The sequence below is a fragment of the Cupressus sempervirens genome, chromosome 5, assembly GCF_028749045.1.
Source record: "Cupressus sempervirens isolate cs-2001-9-10 chromosome 5, ASM2874904v1, whole genome shotgun sequence".
Classification (NCBI taxonomy): Eukaryota; Viridiplantae; Streptophyta; class Pinopsida; order Cupressales; family Cupressaceae; genus Cupressus; species Cupressus sempervirens.
Genome location: NC_143122.1, coordinates 780,738,989 through 780,758,968, shown reverse-complemented (window position 1 = coordinate 780,758,968; position 19,980 = coordinate 780,738,989).

The following is a 19,980-nucleotide window of genomic DNA, read 5'->3' as shown; positions in this document are numbered from 1 at the left end:
TTCAATCATAACGCTAATTACTCTACCCTAATTTTAAATGGATAACCCTAAATCCTAACCCAAACCACAATCTTATTTATATGTTCAATCCTAATTCTTTTAATATTGAACCTTAATCATAAATTTGCTAATGCAAAATCATAAACATAAATATAAGATATTTTTAGAAATCACACTTGAGTTGATTTATTAATAGTTTTTTGGAGTATTATTTTATGAGTAGGCTTAAATTTGGTATAATGTTCAATTAGCCTTACCATTAAAGTTTACTTATGTGTTTAAATTTATTTATATAATTGATATGGTTTTAAAGATGTGCATTTATATAATTGATATTTTAGATTTATTTTATTAAATAGTAATTTTGTGATTTTTTATGTTGTTTAAACATATATGCGGATTATATTTGATGGACCCACCTCTACGCCCTCCATCTCCACCTCCACCTCCACACCCACCTCCACAACCACCTAGTCCTCCTCTAGCACCTACCGCAAAGGATTTGTGGGAGAGCATTAGGTGCAACCTTTACAACCCCATGCACGATATTCAGACCATTAAGCATGAGCCCCCCTCCCTCCGCCCCCCTCCCCCCAACATCACCTACTTTGCCTTGCAGATAGTATGTAAGGCATTCTACACTCTTTCAAGCATTTGGATTGTGACATTGATAGCTTTAGATTATGGAGTTAAAACATTTGTGCCTTTTATTTTGATGGCCTATCCTATAGAGAGGTCCATCAACTCAAAATAAATAAAGGGCATTTTACAAGATATTATCTAAACCCTAAGACAGGTCTTTATATTAGCAAGAAGAAGCCTCATATTTTTATTAGATGGTGCATCCATGTATATCAGCACACTTTTGGGAGTGGTGGTGGATGATATTTTACCATCCACCACATGAAAATCATGAGGTGCCCATGTACTTTCTTAGGAAACCATGGGCTGAATTTGAATTGGGTTTGAAACCCAATTATTTTGATATTAGATCATTTCAAGGAGTTGGTGGAGGGATGCCTTAGGATAGGCCGAGGAAAAAGATAAGCGATAATATGAGGAATCATATACAACCTTAGCCTCTTGCACCTCTTCCTACACCAATTTTCCCAGTGCCACACCATCATCGAGTACCATCATCTACTCTTACTTTATTGATTGTCCTTTCAGGTAATTTAGTAGAGCAATAGATGCAAGCAGAAGATATTTGTCCACTTGGAAACATTTGTACTAGTTGTGGATATATATGTAGAGGCCCCCATAGCCATGTTGATGCAGCACATGATAACCATTATGCAAAGGGTGTTGATTTTGGTGATGACGGTGATGATATTGGTCTGTCATCATTTGTTGACCCTCTACATGGAGAGCCCAGAGACAATCAGGAGGACCAAGTATAACTTTAATTAAAATTTAAATTATTTACATAACTATTTACTTTCTACATACATGCGTAATTGTATTAACCATATTAATGTATGTTGATTTTTAAATAATATAGGATGGATCATACTATTCCTCTTAGGAGGCAGTATAGTATTTTTTCAAGACCTACAGACATTGGCATCGCTCATATGGTATGCACTTTGAATTACACTATAAATAATGTACATTCAAACTCAAAATTAATAACATGTGCTCATATGTTCTTTTTATCTGATTCTGTAGGGATTGTCATTTGCTACACAGTTTGATGCTTGTATAGGTCTTGATCCATTGACCACTAAGGCACGGCCTCAAATACCTACGGTATGAATTTTTGAATCAAGACAAATAATTTGTACAATTTTTATGGATGCAATTTTATTCACTTATAATCTTCAACTTTGATTCATGTATAATTTTATGTGTTTTAGTTTTACAAACAAGAGATGGATCGTACTTATCCATATAGGCCTCATTATAGTTTATTTCCAACTCCATCTTTTGACCATTTGAGAAATACCGATGATCATCATGGTAGCATATCTTTAGAGACATCTGTGACATTGGCTATTACTTAGGTATGATATGCATTTTTTTATAGTTTATAAAAACTGTAGTGTAAATTGTGTACTTTTTAATTTATGTACTTTGTAATTCATGTATATATAATTATGACTCAAGGTTTATGTATCCATAATTTTAGGACTATGTCACCATGAGTGTTGCTAAGACTATAGGACTAAGCCAGATGGAGGTACATACATCATCCTTTGAGATTAGTATTGTGACTTATGTGTACATACATAGTTCATTATGATCTTGATCAAATTTTAAAGTTTTATGTATTGTAAATTATAGGACCTCACTACTGCCACATTTGGTAGCTTTCACAGTGCACCTCCTCCTATTACAAATGGACATCCATCTCATATAGTATTATTTTTATTATGTATTGAATATTTAATTTATTTACTAGCTAGATTTTGAAACCCATTTCAATTAAACATGTACATGATGAGACACCTCATGTTACATGGGATGAACCATCTGCCTCATAGGGTGTCCCACATGATGAGACGTCTCATGTTACATAGGATGATCCATTTGAGTCCTCTTCAGGTGGAGTAAAGAGGACTACATATCAAATAGATTAGGTCTTTTTGGCACCGTTAGATTGTGTTTTTATAACACATATTGTTTATTATGATACATTTTGTATTAAGACAATTAACTATATTATATGTATTTTTTGACTTCATAGATCATGTTATGACACATTAGACCATGTACTATATTTTTACAACTTCTTATCATGCTAGTGTATGTAGTATAGATTATTATGTTATCATGTTGTATGTATGAACTATTTTCTTTAATGTGACATATTTTATTCATGTTATGACACATTTTGTAAGTATATGGTATATGAACAATAATTTTAATAATTTTAATAATTTATATAAGAACATTGATTTAAAAAAATATGAACATTAATTTTAATTATTTATATAGGAACATTAATTTAAACATTAATTTATAATATCAAGTGCACACCTTTAACTTTCAAATAGAAGTAAACTCCTATTTTTAAACTTTTACAACATGTTTCATAACATATGTAAGACAATTTAAATGACATAAATAGAAGTGAACTCAAAATATAAAATTTGTTCAACATATTTCTTCAAATGAGGTGGTGCAAAATAAAATTTTAAACCAAAAACATGTGTTAATAAAAACATTAACTAATATGAACTATCTAAATTATGTAAATATGTGTAATTTGTATGTACTCACTATGTGTATATATAAGCTCTCTAATTTTCTATTAAAAATGCATACATACATTTAATTTAATTATATAAAAATAGCACAATAAAGGAAAAAATTACATGTGTTTGATTTAAATGTAGTCATCCCAATGTACCATCTACATCCTCTCTCTTTTGCAATGCATCTATGATTTTTGGGTTTCCCTTTGTATCTTTCTAATTTGATATTCGTTGCCACAACCAAATGAGAATAGTGTAAAGTCTTCTCTTTAGATTGGTAGTCTTAAAATGCTAGTAAACCATTTCTTCTTGTTAGGTATGTACGTAGCTAGGTGCTTGCTACAACAACATACCCAATTGGATACTCAAAACCATCATAATCTACTTGATGACATATGAATTTTTTCTTAGGTTCCACACATCTAGCTAGTCAATACTCAGTCTGTTCATAATTATTGTTAGGTGAAATAACAACATAAACATGTCCTACAAGATAAGATAAAGTACATAAACACTTTAATCACATGTGTACATATATAAATAATAAATTAAAGACATTTACTTGAATTGTATTAATGGCATGTACATAAATAAATAATATAAATTGAATCATGATCACAACAAAATTTATAAATATGATTGTAGTCTTTTGATGCAAAAATAACATTCTAGCCTTCATTTATTATATCATCTTGAAAATGTGTGTTAGTAGGTGCTAATGACTTTTGTTGCCAATCTTCAACCCATTCTATATTCTCACATTCTTCCCATTCACCTGCAAGACAAAACTAACAAAAATAAGCAAGCTCCCTAGTCCATATAGTCCAAGTGTTAGAATCTAAAGTCCTAAATGAATGCCATTTAGATGACCCACTAATTTTTTCATAATCATATCTTGAAAGGATATTCTTCTCTTCAACTAGGTAGAAGAAATGTTTGGTTGTAGAGTTTTGATTTGATCATATGTATAAATATTTGTTACAACATTTGACAATCTCATGCACATTTTTGAATTTGGCTTTTTCCTCAAATTTTAATTGCTCTCTACTAAGGGCTCTCTTTGTGCATGCAACATCACCATCATGTTCTCCTTTACCATGTCTAGCCTCAAAAAAACCTCCACACATGTTGGATATTAGTTTTCCTATATGTCCTACTCAACCAATAGAACATTCTAGTATTCTTGAATTGTCCTGTACAATTATCTGACCATATCCAATGTTGTGTCATTTGAATTTTTCTCTATTTTAAATTATCATAAAATACGTTGAAACAATATTGGACAAACTCAAATGAATGGAGTTTATTATCAGTCATATAGAAATGGTACTCTCTCAATATTTTTTGATCCTCCTCTGTATAGTCAGGTGCATGCCTATAAACTATATGAACATAAATTTTTACTTGCACTAAATTGTAATATTGTGGTTGTACCTCATCTTGTGATGCAAGTGTATAGTTATCTACAAAGTCAACAACTGAAATTATAGTACCAATTGGAAATGTATTCTTACATATGCAAAATTGTCTATCAAGTCATCTAGTATATTGAGAGTTTTAACATATTTTGGTATAATAACACTCTTAAATCATCCATAAATGCATGAAAACTAACTTTATCTATAACTAGATCACAAATTCCTCCAATCTTCCCATCCTTCAATGGATATTCAATAGTTTTGAATCTTTTTACATCAACTAATTGTTGTCCAAAAGTAGTCAAAGCATTTTCATGAAAACATTCATCTAAGAAAGAAAGATTCCTACACATATCACATGTACTAGAAATACATGCATTTAAAAGAAAGTATTGATCATTAGGTGATTTATGAAACAATCGTAATATGAAATCCTTTATAGTTTGAGGTGGTATTTTTATATCACATTCCTACAAAATTTCTTTACTATGCATGGTACCACATATAGATCAAAATACATCATAACGGTAACGAAATTGAACATGAGTTTTATAAAAACATGTGATTATTTCCTTATTAATCCTTACATACCATGGTTTACACTTTTCAAAAGATCTTTGACTAATGGTAATAGTTAACACCTTACCATCCATAAATTTTTTTAAAAATTTAGTTTGAGTCATGTCCAAAAGGTGTTTAGGATGTGGATCACGTATTTTTGAGCCAACTCTCAATTTAAGAACATCTCTTGAATTAGGTGATACTCTTGTATTATGATGCCAAAAATTTTCACATAAACTTTTAACTTCACTAGTGAGTTTCATATCACATCTTGGGAGTCTACCACTAGAAGTCCACAAAATATTTTTTGGATCACATTCAAAGTTAACCCTTCTCTTTACAACTCTTTCTAAAGTCTTATGATTATGATTAAGATATTTGCTTATGTTACTAATGAATATTTTGTTAATTTTTGATTTGTTAGCTAAAGTTTTTGTTATCACTCGTTGTGTTGCATTCTTATCTTTAGAGCAACTTATGTTTCCAATAACATCAAAAGAATTAGCAACAATGGATACAATTTGTTTTAAAGACTTGTTTTTATTCTTAGGTTTTGCATACATTGTGAACCTTTTCATCACTTTTTGTATTTTCAACATTTTAATTAGTTGCAACATCAATTGACATTGAGACCCAAATTTCTTATTATAAAAAAAATGTGTATATAATCTATTAGCACATGTCTTAATTTGTCTCCATGAAACCAATCCATGAAGATTATCTAACACATCATTAGAAAAATAAATATTATGTTCATGCACTTTAGTATCATTTTGACATGTTTTATTATTTTCAATTGTCATTTCATTTTCAATGTTATTTGGAATTTGGATCTCATTTTTACTTTTTCATGGCATTTCTTTCGAGGCATGCATTTTCATTGGAGTTTGTTGTGCATGATTGTTTGGCAATCTAGTCTCATGAAGAAAATCTAAATCATTTAAATCATAACCTGCTTCTAAAAGACTACCAATTTCATCATGAGAAAAAACTTCAGGGTTTGGAGACATGCCTATATTAAATGTTTAATTAGAATCTGCACCTGAATCTCCTTGTATTAGGTTCTCTTCTTCAACCTCTTCATCCATTGCGTTATCCTCAATGTATTTCTCCTCTAAAACATTGCTCAACTCTCTAATTCTTTGTCTTCTCTCTCATTGATGTTTTTCTTCATTCTATGTATTTGTTGCAATCTTCTCATTCATTAGAACTTTTATTTTCTTCTTTCTTTGTTGTTTTGATCTCATGTTTGCACCAGTTTTGAATTCAAATCAGCAAATTGCAAATTGTAGAAGAAGACAAGAAAATAGAATAACTATGATAGAAATTCACCATTGCAGTTTGAAACTATCATTCAATCATTACAATCACTAAAAAATGCTCTGTTGGTCATCTTTTAGGGCCCAATGGGTACATCAGAATCAAGTGGCCAAGTTTTAAATAATGTGGTACCTAATTTTAAATCGGACACCTAATTTTTAAATAATCAGGTACCCAATTGTTTAAAAATTTGGGTGCCTGATTTGGTTAATGGCTAAATTCAAATTGGGCATCTAATTTTTGAATTGCAAATCAGGTGCCCAATTCTAGTTTCATGGGCAGGAATTTTCCATGGCCGTGAATTCACATCGGGTTTTGCCTTGGGGAAAGGCATGGCGAGACCAATCCTATGCCTTTATGAACCAATTTTTTACTAAGGCATTTAATCAAAAATTTCAAGGATTGTCATAATTTTTATACAGTCATCCCTATTGAATTTTTTGACAAAATAGAAACCCATTATAGATCTTACTATTCTAATTTTAGAAATGTAAATTTTATAGTGTTATGCGTACATTTTCTATTTTTCCATTATTTATTAATCAAAAGCATCTCTTAAACATTAAATAGTGACATTCACTAAAACTTTAATAACTTTTTTAATTTTTCATATTTTCTAAATTAATTTACATGTCATCAATCCTCACACAATTCTTTTGAAGATTTTAAAAAATATAGACAAAAAAAAAAAAATTGATTAAATTATGGCATCCATACATGAGAGGTTTTAGAAATTAGCTTAATCATCAATTGAAAATTAATAAAAAAAAATTATTCAAAATTTCAAAAAAATTGTTCTCATCAATCTTTGGTGTGTCAGGTAACTTTGCCTAAAAGGATTCACAAAAATTCATTTAATTCTATCAAATTATGGTATCTGTATGCGAGCATGGTATGGTCTTGAAATAGGCATTTTGAAAATGTGGTTTTTGAAGATCCATACAAAAAAAAAAATCTATCATATGGGTATACAAATAAATTACGTATTCAAAAAGAAGATTCTAGGCACTACAAATTTTATTTCTGATTTTTTTAATATTTAATCTCTTAGTGGCTTAAATTTTGGCATCAATTGAAAATATATTTCAAAAATAGGAAAAACACTTCCATTTTTTGGCCAAAAGTGAGACCCAACTTCTTGCACTGACCCTAGTTCAAGATTTCACATCAAGTTGACTAACACAAGCCTCCTAATTTCTCATGACCACTTAATGTCATAGTTTAGCCCATCATGATCCTACACATACCCTATAGTTCCTTGTAGATATAATTTCTAGTGTACTCCTCCCTCAAGAGTGTACCCTATAAATTATGGTTCGGGTCTTTTGGTTTTTGTTCTCACTAGTCTTTGTTTGTTTTTTTTACCCATGAAAATAGGTTGGGTCACATTTGGTTTCTTTGGTCTTTGTGGCTTTTGTAGTATTTATTTCGATTCATTTGTCATTTTTTGAGGTCCAAGCTTGTTGTTTCTCCTAGCAGGAATTGTATTATTTGCATAACAGGAGATGACTTAATGAAATCTACCTATAGTATTTGATTATTCTAGTTCCCACCTAATGAAATTCTAGTACCTTATTATTCCCAGTTGAAAACTACGAGTATGAACACATGTTAAGATCAACCTTCATCAAATCAAGACAAATTTTCTTATGTCCATAGCTCCTTGGTTAATAAAGATCACAAGCAAAGAGAAGAGAAAGATCACTATAGGAAGGGAACAAATAGATCGACTCTCCTCGGGATTGATGAAAATTTAAAGGCCAATTGATATCACAGGAGATGGTTATTAGTTTCCTCCTCAAAATGAAGAAAATAAGTACACAATGATGGGATGGTGAAAGAAGTAGCCCCACAATGAAAAAATTAATTTTTCTATCGAAGGAAAGGAGTACTACCTCCCATATCTTAAAAGAGTATAAATAAGGGTATGTGCAGGATCATGGTGTGCCAAAAAGTGGTGTTGTGAAAATATGTAGTTTTGAAATAGGTAAAAGTGTTTCAAAATGCACTTTGACTTTTTTCCCACCAATCCTAGTACCAAACAAAAAATCTAATACCTTGCCCAATCAAGTATCCAATTTGAGAACGGGTACCTAATCTATGATCCCAAATCATGGTGCCAAATTCAAATGTAAAGGGAGTGGAGACCAATTTTTAAGATAAATATTGATTTTTATTTACCAAACTCAAATGGGGGACCAAGTTTCAAATTATATCAAGTCCTAGTATAATATAGTTATAGCATAATTGGGTGGGGGGGGGGACCAATTATTATATATAGTTAGTAAAATTTATTATATACTATTAAATAATAATAATAATTTATTATATAGTTAATACTTATTATTTATATAAAAATTTATTTATTATGTAATTATTTTATATATAGTAATTACTTATTATATATAATTATATAATTATATATCATATATATTATTATTATATATTATATATATTACTCACCTAAGTTAATAAACTATAAGATGATGTATGTTCCTAGGGGTCCCCCTAGGGACATAAATGTGTTCCAATGAGTCCAAATGGGTCATGGGATACCCTATATATATATATATATATATATATATATATTACTAACATAAGTTAATAAAATATATTATGAAGTATGTTCCTAGGGGTCTCACTAGGGACATACATGTGTTCCAATGAATCCAAATGGGTCATTGGATACCCTATGTCCCATTTTGACCTATTATATGACAACATATCTTCATAATGGTCAAAGGATACCTAGGGACATACATCTTTTGTTTCAATGGGTAAAAAGGGGTTCTGGAGTATCCTATGACCCCTTTTGATCTAATAGATGATAACATATGTTCCTAGGGGTCCTAGGACCCTTAAAGACATATATGTTGTCTTCTAATGGGTCAAAAGGGTTCATAGAGTATCCTATGACACTTTCAACCCATTACATGATAACATACATTCCTAGGGGTCCTATGACCCCTAGGAACATATGTTGTCATGTAATGGGCTGAAAGGGGTCATAGGGTATTTGATGACCCCTTTTGACCCATTAGAACAAAACATGTATGGCCCTAGGGTATTAGGACCCCTGGGAACATATGTTATCATGTAATGGGTTGAAATTTGACCCATTAGAGCACAACAAACATGATGATAAGGGTCCTAAGACCTATAGCAACATATGTTCTCATGTAATGTGTCAAAAGGCATAATAGAATACTCTATGACCACTTTTTACCCATGGGAATATAAGAAATTTTTCCCTAGGGGTCATATGATACCATATGACCCCTTTCTATCGATTAGAACACAACATATATGTCCCTAGGGGCCCTAAGATCCCTAGGAACATAAGTTGTCATGCATTTGATTGAAATGGGTCATATGTTATCCTATGATCCCTTTCAATCCATTTCAACACAACATGCTTGTCCCTAAAGGTCTTAGAAGCCACAAGAACATATTTTTTTATGTAAAGGGTCAAAAGGGGTCATAGGATATCCTTTAACCCAATTCAACCCATTGGAACACAAAATGTATGTCCCTAGGGGTCCTAGGTCCCCTAAGAACATACATCATGTGTTTGAATTGGCCAAAATTTGATGCATTAAATGATAACATATGTTCATAGGGGTCCTAGAACAACTAGAAAAATATATCATGTGTTCAAAGCATCGAAAGGGGTCATAAAGTACCCCATGACCCCTTTCAATACTTTATATGACAATATATGTTCTTAGGGGTCTTAGGACCCATAGGGACATAAATCATCTATTTTAAATGGGTTGAAAGGGGCCATAGGGTAACTTATGACCTATTTTCACGCATTAAATGATAACATATGTTCCTAAGGGTCCAAAGACAACTAGGAAAACATGTCATGTATTTGAATGAGTTGAAATGCATCATAGGGTACCCTATGTCCCCTTTCGACATTGTTCATGACAAAATATGTCTATTGGGGTCCTAGGACCCTTAGGGACATATTATAATTGTTTATATGGGTCAAAAGGGGTCATAGTATAACCTATGACCTCTTTTGACACGTTTCATTACAACATGTCTCTAGGGGTCCTATGACACCTAAAGACATATTATAATTGTTTATATAGGATGAAAGGGGTAATAGGATAACCTATGACTCCTTTCAACATATTTCATTACAACATATGTCTCTAGGGGTTCTAGGACCCCTAGGGACATATTATAATTATTTATATAGGTTTAAAGCGATCGTAGAATAACCTATTACCCCTTTCGACATGTTTCATTAAAACATATGTGTCTAGGGTTCCTAAGACCCCTAGGTACATATTATAATCATTTATATGAGTCGAAAGGGGTCACAGGATAACCTATTACCCCTTTCAACATATTTCATGTCAACATATGTCTCTAAGGGTAACAGGTCCCCTAGGGACATATTATAATCATTTATATGGGTCTAAATGATTTATAAGATAACCTTCTGATCCCTTTCATCATGTTTCATGACAACATATGTCCCTACAGGTCCTTGGACTCTTAGGGACATATTATAATCATTTATAATAGTCATTATCCTATGACCCCCTTTCGACACATTTTATTACAACATATGTTTCTAGGGGTCCCAAGACCCCTAGGGACATATTATAATCATTTATATGAGTGTAAAGGGGTCATATGAAAACCTATAACCCCTTTCGACACATTTTATTACAACATATGTCACTAGGGGTCCTACGAACTATATAGAAATATTATAATCATTTATATGGGTAGAAAGGTGTCATAGGATAATCTATGACCCCTTTCGACACATTTCATGATATCATATGTCTTTAGGGGTCCTAGGACCTCCAGTGACATATTATAATCATTTATATAGGTGGAAAAGGGTCATAGTATAACCTATGACCCCTTTTGACATATTTCGTGACAACATATGTCTATAAGGGTCCTATGACCCCTAGGGACATATTATAATCATTTATATGGGTTGATAAGAGGTCATAATATAAATTATGACCCCTTTAGACACACTTCATCACAATATATGTCTTTAGGGGTCCTAGAACATCTAGGGACATATTATAATCATTTATTTGTGTCAAAAGAGGTAGTAAGATAACCTATAACCCTTTTCAACACATTTTATTAAAACTTATGTCTCTAGGGGTCCTAGGGACATATTATAATCATTTGAATGGGTCAAAAGGGGTAAGAGGATAACCTGTAACCCCTATTGACACATTTCATTACAACATATTGTGTTGCATAAAAATGTAACTAAAGGAAATAACATTAAGCAACTAATGCACATTCCTACATTATCAGGCAAAACCTCAAAATATGAAAGAAGACATGTAACAAAAAGACAACATGAAATTACAATGTCTCAAACTACTAATGCAAACCTCATAAAATCATCAAGTGTAGATGATTTCATTGTTGTGAGATGTGGTTGCTCACAAATCCAGCAGCATAACAATGAGCTAGATAGTAGATTGTTGAAAATGAGGAGAGGGCTCTCCTTTTATAGGAAAATGGATGCAATGGATGGTTAAGATTGAATGAAAGATGGAGGGCTAAGATCTCTCAAGATTGATGAGGTGTCAACGAGGTGGAGGACAAGTAGACTCCACATGGATTAGAGTTTTGACCATTCAAAAAGGGCAATATGCTCACACATGTATGAGCAACCTTTGATGGTGACATGTTAATGACAGGTGTAAGAGGTGTCTAAGATCATTTTTCCTCACACATGTGTGAGACACCTTTGAAAGTTACATGATCAATGAGGTGTGAGAAGCATGGCTTCTCACACATATGTGAGACACCTTTGAAAGTGACATGATCAATGAGGTGTGAGAAGCATGGCTTCTCACACATGTGTGAGTCAACTTGATTCTCATGTAAGAGGAAAAGTGTGCAAGAGGCATGCAAGATATGAGGGGTGAGGAAAGTGTTAACATCTCTCACACATGTGTGAGAACACACTTAGGATCAAGAGGTGATTAGCTAGGATGATTAGAAAAAGAAAGCATGATTAAGGAAGTGGGCAGGTTTAGCATGATGGGTTAGGTGAGGGTTAAAAGTAGGAGACATGTGCTCAAATAGGATTAAATGCAATATTTAATTCCTAGTGGGATTAGGAGGGAATTAATTAAGTAAGTGACATACTTAATTAAAGTGAAAGGGGTTAGATGCAAGGGGAATAGGTTAGGATTTAAATAAACTTTAGTTTATTTAAATCAAGGTAAGGCAAACATAATTAAATAAATGTAAAATTTATTTAATTAAGGTAGGGGAATTAAATAAATAATGAATATTTATTTAATTGGCTAGGAATAGGTTTTGAACAAATTTAAGTGTCTACACATATGTCTCTAGGGTTCCTAAGAGCCCTAGAGATATATTATAATCATTTATATGGGTCTAAAGGGGTCATAGGATAACCTATTACCGCTTTCAACATATTTCATTACAACATATGTCTCTATACATCCCACGACCCCTAGGGACATATTATAATCATTTTTATGGGTAGAAAGGGGTCATAGGATAACCTATGACCCCTTTCAACACATTTCATCACAATATTTGTCTCTAGGGGTCCTAGGACCCCTAAGGACATATTATAATCATTTATATGGGTCAAAAGGGGTCATAGGATGACCTATGACCCCTTTCGACACATTTTATTACAAAATGTCTCTAGGGTTCCTAGGACCCCTAGGGACATATTATAATCATTGATATGAGTTGAAAGTGGTCAGAAGATAACCTATGACCCCTTTTAACACAGTTCATGACAACATGTCTCTAGGGGTACTGCGACCCATAAGGACATATTATAGGGTTCCTAGGACCCCTAGGGACATATTATAATCATTGATATGAGTTGAAAGTGGTCAGAAGATAACCTATGACCCCTTTTGACACAGTTCATGACAACATGTCTCTAGGGGTACTGCAACCCATAAGGACATATTATAATCATTTATATGGGTTGTAAAGGGTCGTAGTATAAAATATGACCCTTTTCAACATATTACTTTACAACATATGTCTCTAGGGGGCCTGAGACCCCTAGAAATATATTATAATCATTTATAAGGGTCAAAAGGAATCATGGGATAAGCTATGACCCCTTTCAACACATTTCATTACAACATACGTCTCAAGAGGTCCCAAGATGCCTAGGTACATATTATAATAGTTTATATGTGCTGAAATTTTCATCACATTTGGACCCCTGTGCACATATTATAATCATTTATATGGATCAAAAGGGGCTATAGGATAACCTATGACCCCTTTTGACACATTTTATGACAACATATGTCTCTAAGGGTGTCATGACCCCTAAGGACATATGATAATAGTGTATATGTGGCAAAAGAGGTCATAAGATAACCTATGGCCCCTTTCATCACATTTCATTGGAACATGTCTCTAGGGGTCTGAGGACACCTAGAGACATATTATATTCATTTATATGGGTCGAAGGAGTCATAAGATAATCGTATGACCACTTTTAACATATTTAATGATAACATATGTCACTAGGGGCCCAAGGACCCATAGGGACATATTATAATTATTTATATGGGTCAAAAGGGGTTATAGGATAACCTATGAGCCCATTCGAAACATTTCATTACAACATATGTCTCTAGGGGTCATAGGACCCTTGGGGACATATTATAATCATTTATATGGGTCGAAAGGAGTCATGAGATAACCTATGACCCCTTTTGATAGATTTCATTACAAGATATGTGTCTAGGGGTCGTAAGACCCCTAGGGACATTTTATAATTATTTATATGGGTTGAAGGACTCATAGGATAACCTTATGATGTCTTTCAATATGTTTAATGACAACATATGTCCCTGGGGGGCCTAGGACTCCTAGGGACATGTTATAATTATTTATATGGGTCAAAAGGGGTCATAGGTTGTTCAACACATTTCATTACATTATATGTCTCTAGGGGTCCTATGAATCCTAGGGACACATTATAATTATTTATATGGGTTGAAAGGGGTGATAGGATAACCTATTACCCCCTTCGACATATTTTATGTCAACATATGTCTCTAGGGGTCACAACACACCTAGGGACATATTATAATCATTTATAATATATAAAGGGGTCATAGGATAACCTATGATCCCTTTTGACACATTTCAATACAACATATGTTTCTAGGGGCCCTAGGATCCCTATTGACATATTATAACCATTTATATGGGTTGAAAGGGGCCATAGGAAAATCTATAACACTTTTCGACACTTTTGATGACAACATATGTCTCTAGGGGTCCTATTGTTGGAATATTCAAATATGAAAAGAGTACTTATGAGACGGGGGGTGAATCATAAGTATCACACTTTAGCCAATAAAACTTTTAACTGAAAGTAAATTGCATGTATGTAAATACATCAAATAAATATGAAACTAAACACATACATCAAGAAATCATAACACTGGAGTTTGGTAACCCAAAAACCCTCAAGGAATAAGAAGGTAAAACTGGGGTGGGGATGATACCCACAAAAATTACTGCAGCAATATTGTTCAACCACTTCTGATGGTCGGCCCTGTTAAAGGCTGCCCTGTTAAAGGCTTTACACTGTGTGAATAGTGACCTGGTTAGAGGCTTTACAAACACTTTACATGAAGTGTCACCCTATTAAAGGATTTAATCACCTAATTAAAGGCTCTACGAAATAGCTGTTAAGCTAACCTATCACCATATGATTTTCATTCTAATACAATTTCTTGAAAGTATTAGGTACAATGAACCTGATAGATTACAATCCTTGATTGCTGAATGCAGGCACCTTTTCTGCTTTCTCTGATCTTGATCCTTTGTGATCTAATAACCCTCGCTTTTTAAAATAGATTTTTCTTGTGCACCCTTGTATGTCCACTCATTTTTTTACAATGAAATTTCGTCTTCCTTATAAAGACATTTGAGGATTTAGGGTTAGGTATGGATCTACGATCCATATTCAATCTTCATTTTCCACTTATTATTTGCACTTCTTTTATTGGTTGCATGCCTTCATCATTTTTCTTATTGGCTGCATGTAGATTGCATAGGAAAAATAAAAGATTTGATCTCATCATTAAATCCTTCGAGATTTACCTTATGTCGGTTGTAAAAACTATTTGCATCATAGTTTGTGCAATTACAAACTCTTATGCTGATATTCTGAGTTACTCGGCTCCTGAAGTATTGCTGATACTTGGCACATGTTATTTCCTGGATAGCTTGGCACCTAAAAAAAATTGTATCACTCGGCACCTTATGTTACTCGGCACTTGTTAACACTTGACACTTTATGCTGCTCGGCACTTGTTAACACTCGACACTTTATGTTGCTCAGCACTTGTTAACACTCGACACTTTATGTTGCTCGACACGTGCACTTCACTCGGTATCTAATCTTCACTCGATATCTGATCTTCACTCAGTATCTGAAGTCTTTCCTAACTCGACATCTGTTGTGGCTCGGCATGCATGGTGTACTCGGCTCCAATACAGAGTAGGTAATTGTTATTGGCACTCAAGTGTCAAAAAGCATGATGAGGTTAACAATCTCCCCCTTTGACATGAGTGACAAAAACACTTAACTGACCTTATAAGTACATTTACTAATCTGATTGGTATATACAAAGTTTTAAAAAAACTTGATCAAAATTTGTAACTTACAATCTTACAATATATACCTCAAAAATTTTGTAACTCCCCCTGAGTTGATTGTGCCTGATCTATATATCAAGCTCGTCCTTTGTATCTTTTCTCCCCCATTAATTCATCTTCATAATATCTGTATCTCCCCCTATTATGTCACTTTTCTCCCCCTTCTTGACACTTATGTCAAAGAATGTTTAAGGGTTAAGACCATATTTAGCCAAAAATGTGTTGTTTACCTCCATAATCATCCTGAGAGTTTCATCCCAATTGTTCAAAGAAATTTCCAATGACTTATGCTAGATGGCAGTCTCAACAGCAAGATGAATAAGTCCATCTGATGTAGAAAGATTTGGGTCTTTCTTGAGAAAAGTTTCAGCATATACTTGCTCTTTATGGAGTATCTCTAAATGTGGGGTAGTGGAGGACTGGAGCTGTATTAATTTGGCCTTGATATGAGCCTCATCTACTATTAATACAACTATTTCTTTGTGAGTGTGAAGCGATTGAGAAAAATGCTTCTCACTTTGAGCTGGATCATTTGGTAGTTGCATGCTTGAAATGTTTAAATTTCTTTCCAGGCTCAGTATCTTTTGGCTTGTCTCTTGTGTGAAGTATGAAAAATCACACAACTTTTTGTACAATGAGAATATATTCTCAAGTACCATTTTCACTTTGTCAATAAGCTTTGCCAATTCAACTTGTGAAAGTGCAATTTGACTTGAGAATTTCTCATTCACTTTCCCCTAAAATTTTCTTTCTGACCATTCCATAAGTTTTTCATTTGTTTCTAGGTCTTCATTTGTCACCTAGTCAAAAATATCTATTAATTGCTCTGTGATATGCTTTGACTCATTCGGTGATTGCAAACTAAAGGCATCCATAAAGATGTCCTTAATCTCATATAGTGTTTGCTTTTTTTTATACTCCTTCCTAAGTATCTCCTATCTTTTCCTCCTATTCAGTGCATCGTGCACCTCATTGATTTGATCAATGGTTATTGTTTTTGAGTCATAGCCTGGTATGACTATCTCCCCATCTAATTCAGCGTCTCCATAGTGAAGTACCCTTGCAACTCTGGTAGAGGTAGATCCTAGTACAGATATTTACAATGGCTAGTGTGAAGGAGTTCCCGAGGTAGGAAAATCTATTAATGTTTGTATTGCCTCCTGTTCTTTAGGGGTTTTCACTGTTTCCTCCTCCTTCTGTCTACCATGATCAATTATTGTAATCTTGGGAAGTGCACCTTGTGTTTGTGCTATAGGATCAGATGTAATAGTTTGTCCTATTTGTTCTGTTCCTTTCTCTACAGCTGCACTTGGCTTCTGTATTGCAACATCAACTATGCTTGTTGGCATTTGAAATTAACTACTAGTAGTTGTAGAGATGATGGAAAGTGGTTCTTGTGGAGTCACCTTATCTTTGATTGTACTTTCTACTAGTTTTTGCAATTCATCTATACTGACCAATACTGGATCTGTACATAATATTGCTTGTTGTCTAGATGGGTCAAGAATTATTTTAAGATCTTTTGCAGTTAATGGATTGATATTCTAACCAGAAGTATCAGGAACATCAGTAATAGTTACAGTGTCTGCAGGTGAGATGGATGCTTGAGGAGGGCTAGGGGGTGGCAATTGTTTGTCTTGCACATTCTGATCTGGTTGCTGCTCTTGCTCAGCTATTCCCATTATATCCTATTTTTGTGCCTGTCCCTCCTCTCCATCTTTCTTTTCTTCTTCCTTCTTCTCTTCTTCTCTTTTCTTTTGTTCTTCTTCTTTCCTTTCTTCTTCTCTTTTATTTTCTTCATCTTATTTCCTTTTTCTCCTCTCCTCTATTGGTACAACGGCTTCTTCCTTGTATTCTTCTTCGAGAAAATCTTCAATCTTTTTGTACAAGTTTTTCCATGATTTCATTGTTCTTTGAACAATTTATTCCATCCTGTTTTGGAGTATGAAAAATGCCCTGTATTTAGGTGTAAACCTATTATTGTGCCTTTTGACTGCATTCTTTACTTGTTCCCTAGTCAAATCTAGCAATACACTTGCTAGGGTTGATTCCCTCATCTCCTTCTCCATTTTACAATAGAAATGCCATCTGTCTTCTACAATTTTAGACAATTCTTTTGGAAATTGTCCATCTAGTTCAAGTGAAGTGTACTTGAACTATGCCATCATTCCATAAACTATTTCTTCTATCTTATTCTATTCTTCTTTAGTAAATTTATTGAACTCAACTTTATTTAAATTACTTAAGTCACCATTTCCAATCTTTTTACATAAGGTATCAACTGAAGAATGGCTTACCTTTTTAGATTGGTCTTCTTCATCAGTGTCAAGTTGAGCCACATATCTTCTTCTTTTTCTTGGCTCTTCTTGTGGAGGCCCTTGTTGTAGCTCATGTTGTTGGTTTTTGAGGTGATGGCGTGGCAGCTTTCTTTGATCTGGTCTTCGTTGGAGGCTGTTATGTTGCCTTTCTCTTCTTTGGCTTAGCTTTAGTTGGTGCTTCCTTGGCTTCTTCTTCCTCTGCACCTTCCTCCTTGTCTTCTCCAAGACCTTGAGTTCATTCCATTGGCCCTTGTTCTTGCTCATCTTCATCATCACTGTCATCTTCTTCTTCTTCTGCTTCAGCATCAATTTCTTTACCAAATTTCTTCTTAATCTTATTAATAATTTGTCTTTCTTTTTCAATGTGGAAGCAGTTTTTAATTCCATGTTTATCTTTGATCTTACCAAATCATAAGTGCCAAAATGTGGAGCATTTTTATCTATTTCTTCTACCAATAATGCATTTATTGCTGCAGATGCCTCATCAATATTAATTTCATAACCAAATGGCCTTAGCCATCTTACCCTTGGTATTACTGCTTGAATATAGGTAAAATCAATGTCAACTAAGAAACATATATCATTAGTATGTTTTTCTACTAAGGAAACTGGTATCCTTGATCTTTGCTTCATGGATTTCTTGAAATCCTCATAATAGCTTGTCATCAAGGTATCAAAATTTTCTCCCATTTGTTCTATGTATTCATTGATTTGGGCAATTATGGTTCTGTCATTCCTCCATGCCACTTTGCCAAAACAAGGAAACTCATTCTAAACATAAAAGAATATGCAAACTAGGATTGCTCCAAATTTGCATTGAGTGCCCTTTGTTCTTCTTATGGCAGCTAGGTTTTCATTGATCTGTTGTAGTTGCAGTTCTGCAAGATCATAAGTATGATCCCTTTTCGCCAATTTGTATCTTACATCTACTACAATACATGGTACACTGTTGAGTCTACTGGATTGGTAGAATTTATGGGCAATTACTCTAACAGCAAATTCAACTAGAGGATCCTGTATGGTGTGAATTGTCATTCCTCTTTTGTTCCACTGGGCACCAGTATTCTTTTCAATAAGCTCCTTTGATTCACTTCTCAAGGTTTTGTATCAATCTAGGGTTGGGTACCTTATTACTCTATGTATGATTTCTTTTGTCAATTCGATGGGAGTATCTTCTAATCACAAATTTCCATCATGAATTCTGCTCAGCACAAGTCTAATCCATTATTTTTTGAATACGGTGGGAAAGCTTAAAACTTGGGTTAAACCCTTTCTTTCAACGATTTTGAACTCTTCTTTCAAGACTCCATCTACACATAGTTTCTCATAGGCTTGTATTATTTCCATGTCTCCTAGAGCACCTATCTTACAGTTGTAACATTTTCTCACGTCTTGAACCATTACAACTTTTGGGGGAATTTGGGAGAGAGCTACGACTAGGTCATTTTTGTAGGCAACTTCGGGAATAAGATGGAA